This window comes from Rhincodon typus, unplaced genomic scaffold (assembly GCF_021869965.1).
Source record: "Rhincodon typus isolate 14 unplaced genomic scaffold, sRhiTyp1.1 hic_rhity00005334, whole genome shotgun sequence".
In the NCBI taxonomy this organism is placed as follows: domain Eukaryota; kingdom Metazoa; phylum Chordata; class Chondrichthyes; order Orectolobiformes; family Rhincodontidae; genus Rhincodon; species Rhincodon typus.
The window spans coordinates 5334-10666 of NW_025970972.1; positions in this window are offsets into that span (position 1 = coordinate 5334).

The window sequence follows — 5333 nt, forward strand, 5'->3', positions numbered from 1 at the left end:
GGTGCCATTCATTTATTGCTTCAAACATAAGCTACAAATAACCTCAACATTTGTACTATTTCAATGGAAAAATGGTACAAATGAAAGAAATAAAAATCTTGAATATATAGTGTCTTATATGTCCTCAGAATCTCCCAAAAGCATATCACGGTTAATTAAGTATTTATTTGAAGTAAAGCCTCAAGGAAGAGAAAAAAGCATGAAGTTGTCATAAATAATTCTGGCAGCAATTGTTCACCTGGCATGGTCCCACATCTAACGCATGAGGTATGTTGCTGGATAATCAGGATTTTTTAAATGTTGGCAAGGAGATCAGACAAATTCCAAGCTCTTCTGAGAGCACTACAGAGCCATGGACGTGACCTTTGTGAAATATCTAATTTAGATGTAGCACTTACAACAAAGCAGGTCCCTCTTAGTACTACACTGAAGCCATCATACTGGATTATATGTCCAAGTCATATCCAATTATTAACTTACTGTCATATATTGTCACATACTTCAGACCATTTCTTTATTTCATATGTTCCTTCAACTGCTCAGATTGTTTCGGAGTGATCATGCTGCAATCATTGTTTGGAGACATTGAAAAATGCTGCAATGTTTCAGGTTAACTGCTTCTAATTTTCCTATAGAGCTGCTGCCAGGTAGTTGTAAACAGCACATCCCACTGTATTAGAACTGCCATAGAATATTGTTTACAAAAACAACATTTACAAAGCCAACAAAAGGAGCCAAACAGACCTGCTTGGCATCATGCCATATACGCTGTTAGCTTAAGCTTGTGAACATGCTCATTACTGGCTCTTGTTTTTGTCTGTTTGCTTCAGCACAATTTAGTTGATTAAACATTGCGCTGAACTTTTACAGGGAGCGATATTAATCACCCTTCCAGGAGAAAGGGTTGGTTATGAGGTGACTAACTTTAAAAAAGCTCACCAAGTTATGTTAGAAGGGAGAGGGAGATGCATGACACTACCAACCCTCAAGAACAAGGAGTCCCTGAAAAAAGATACCGTAGATACCAAACCAAAGGTAGTTGTGTCTCATGGAGTGGGGAGGGATCGTGGAATCTAGGGAGTTAAGGATAGGGTGGGAGTGTGTTGGGTGGAGTCACAAGAGGATACTACTTTGGGCACTGTGCCCTTGGTGTCCCCCAAAAGGAAAAACCCAATTGCTTCCCATCACTTCACTGGAGATAGTGAAAAATCAGTTGCCACTTTCCTCTAATTTCCACAACCCACCAAAACGTGGTGATGGAATTAGATCTTTTACTGCCCATTAAGCCAGTTAAATACTTCAATAGACTTCAGTGAGCCTCTCCCAATGTAACTTTTCAAGATCTCTGTCTGGTTCCATCCTTTGCAGATGGAGTGTTAATGGCCACCCAAAATGCAGATGACTAAGAGCCAATAAATTCATAGATTTTACTTTTGCATGCCCCTTAAAACATCAAAAAAAGTCATAGAGGATCAGAATTCTTTCTTATGTTTTGGTGTTTAAATATTTAGAGCAGATGTTTTGCAGCACAACATGCTGAATTTCTCTTCAACCATAGATCATGTACAATCTCAGTGTTAAAACCCTAGCAATTCCGTGTTTTCTTTAGAAAACAGTGTGCAGAATCTTTTGAGTCCACAGGAGTTGATGAAGGAAGCAGGATCCCTGGAAAATTGGAACATTGTCAATGAAACTGACACATAATGCTCTCCCACCTCCATGTATGTAAATACAGGGGATTAACGCCAATGGGTGACCTTCCCATTCCACCTCCATTTAAGACCCTAAGATGGTCATATGATCCCTTAACAAATACTTAAAGGCCTCCCCCTGCCTCAGTTGCAATTTTCACTGTTCCAGGTGGACCTGCATGACCGATTAAACTGCATATCACCCAGTCACAGAGGGCTCTTAATGTGCAACCAATTTTGTGCATGCTCAAGGATATGGATATGGATACAGAGTGGTCTCTGAGAGCCACTGCACTGCCCTTGTTTCCAAGCTGATGACTTACCCCATGGTTTGGATAAGGGTGTATGAAGTGAGCCCGCAGCCTGCACTCCTGACCTGGCTTGTTCTCTTATGGAAGTAGATATCTCTATTGTTTGCCTGCTTCTTTATAAAAAGCTAGTGGTGGCTCCATCTTGCTGCCTAAAGCTTGTTTCTTTGTGAGTGATTTACAAATTAATTGCTTAGACCTCCAAGGTCCCAATTTACTAACCCGACGTCATATTAATATTGTGCCATATGATGTCCAAGATAGCATCCATTCACAGCATTATTGTATGCCCAGGGGGAGGACATCCTCACGTTCTCCCTTTTCTTGATAGAATGCCATACAGGATGTATTGGAAGTGCCTGATGGCATCATATTTAGGCAAAGCAAGGATGGCCTTTGAAGGGAATTATTTCACACACAAGATCCTTTAGAGCCATAGATTGTACAGCACAGAAACAGTCCCTTCAGTCTAACTCATCAATGCCAATCAGATATCCAAAATTGATCTTGTCCCATTTGCCAGCATTTGGCCCGTATCCTTCCCAACCCTTTCTATTCACGTACCCACCCAGATGCCTTTTAAATGTTGCAATTGTACCAGATTCCACCACTTCCTCTGGCAGCTCATTCCAAACATGCACCACTCTCTGTGTGAAAAAGTTACTCCTTAGATGCCTTTTATATCTTTCCCTTCTCACTTTAAACCTATGCCCTCTAGTTTTGGACTCCCCTACCCTATGAAAAAGACTTTGGCTATTCACCCTATCCCTGCTCCACATGATTTTTATAAAGTAACCCCTCAGCCTCTGGTACTCCAGGGAAAACAGCCCCAGCCTATCCAACTTCTCCCTATGGTTCCTTTGTTAAGAAATGGATACAGTAGAGGTTGAAAGTTCTATTAATTTATTTTACAAAATGAAACATAGTTAATCTAGTACTGGGTACTGTCGCTCTTTCTCTGTGCAACCATACATCATACAGAATGGTGCTATTTCTGTCAGTGGTGATGCCTCATTATTCACCCAGGCATTTACTAAGATTGTTAATTTCAAGAGCAAACAGAATAAAATCATATCTTTTTAATTTATCTGTGAAAACCATCAAAAGCTCCTTGTGAGTGCCCTTCACAAGGTCTAAAGCACAAAACTGGATATATTTATTGCTGTATGCTACTGGTTTGTTCTGCAATTCTGAGAGGGCAGAAGTCCTTACCACAATGCTCAAAACAGAATTATACTTATCACTTTTAACCCACATTTTAACACTTGCTCATACACATCTACTTTGTTTTTCACAGATAAAGAAAGATCATCTCTTGTCTCATCAGCAAGTGTCAAAATAAAGCTCAAGTTTTCTTTCCTCTCCAAAAACCACAATATTTTTCACAACAACCTGAAGATAAATCTAGTAATGAAAACAGAAGTTGCTGGAACTGTTCTGAAGAAAGGTCACCAGGCCCGAAACGTTAACTTTGATTTCTCTTCCCAGATGCTGCCAGACCTGCTGAGCTTTTCCAGCAACTTATGTTTTTGTTTCTGATTTACAGCATCTGCGGTTCTGTTGGGTTTTAATAAAATCAAGAACTAACCAGTAGTGGAAAGAATTTGTGTCAATATTTATCAATGTCACAAAAAAGTACGTCAACACATTGGCACTTTGATTTACGGTGCATTAGGAGTCTGTTGGGGAGAATGTTGATTCTAAAAGGATTTCCTTCACCATTTGTAGTTAGCTGGCTGCCATTACATCAAGGGCGATCGGCATCCTTTCAGTTCTAAGGGGCCAATTCTAGCACTGAAACACAAAGTCAATTGTTGGCCACCTGCTGGTTCAGTCAACTAAAGGTAAAATGACAAAATGTCTCCTTTAAGTTTTGATAATGACAAAAAATGGAGACTATTTCTTCTTTGGTAAGAAATATTTTTAACTAGGCTCTCTGGAGAAATACTTCAGGGAGAATGTACTTACTTCCTTTTGAAGAATGATGTACATGACAACATAATGCTAAGCAAAACTGCTCACGTTAAGACCTTGAGACCAATCTGACCAATTTTCCTGCCATGAATCTAAATCTTCAGGTTTTGAAGGCCTATTTTTAGCATCGCACTGTGCAACGTGGCGAAAAAATCTTAGCTAGAACAAGCAAGCCAGGAGAGTACTTCTTTCAATGCAATATTATCCAATTTATACATGTTATTTAACTGAGGTAGACAATTTACACATTGAAATCCAAACTCAATAATCACAGGAATGACATTGTCTTCCAGATTCAACATTGAATTCAACATTTTCAGCTGCAAACTGTCTGCCTATTTTGCCTTCTTTTCTTTGCTTGTTTCAGTTTTGTTCTTACTTTCGATAACAGACATAGCAAATCTGTTCTAAACATTTCTTTGTTGCTTTTATTGCCCTATCACCATTCCCTTCGACTTTATAAGACCATTTATTTTGTCATATGATCTCTTTTTGTCTTTCACCTTTACACAGGCCTTCCTTTTGTCCTTGTCCTATCTGCCTCTTGCTCAAAACCCATTTCCTCTCTAACTTTTTTTGAAAAGCCATCAACCTGAAAAGTTGACTTTATTTCTGTCTCCACAGACACTGTCAGACCTGCTGAATATTCCCACCATTTTCTGTTTTCATTTTGACCTTATCCCTAGTTGATGCCAAAATTCTCCAGAAACTGCCAAAGAAAAATTCTGCGTGCTAGTCTTTTAGATCATCCTTCCCAATTTGATTGGTTCAGTCCATATGGAGACTTGCCACAAATATGGTTGTTCTACACTGCAAGACCTTCCAGAGATTCCTACATGTTGCAGTCTCAGCACACCACTTTTCTTGACTTATTGATCTACCCTATTTATTTAATTAACCAATTAATTAATAATTTTCACAGCAAAAGTAATCGACCATCTAGAGGACTCTTGTGGTGCTGTGGTAATGTCTGTATCTCTGGGCTAGAGGGTCCCTGGTTCATGACACACCTGTCCCAGACATATCACAATGTGTCTGAACAGGTTGATTAAAAATATCTTCAAGGACTCTTATGGCACAGTGGTAGTGTCCCTAACCATAGGGTTAGGAAGCTTATGTTCATGCCTCACCCGCTGCAGAGATGAGTTGTAACACATCTAAACAGATTTATTAAACATTTCTAGAAAGTCATTTCTCTTGGAGACCAAGGGAAAAACACTTAACAACTACTGGATAATGAAAAAGGATGTGAAAAGGAGCTTCCTTGTTCCCACCTATACCAAATTTCTGACATATTCTTTCTTTATCACATTCTGTGCTTCCCTTACTCCCTCACTGTTTGGTTGGGGATATTAGTAGT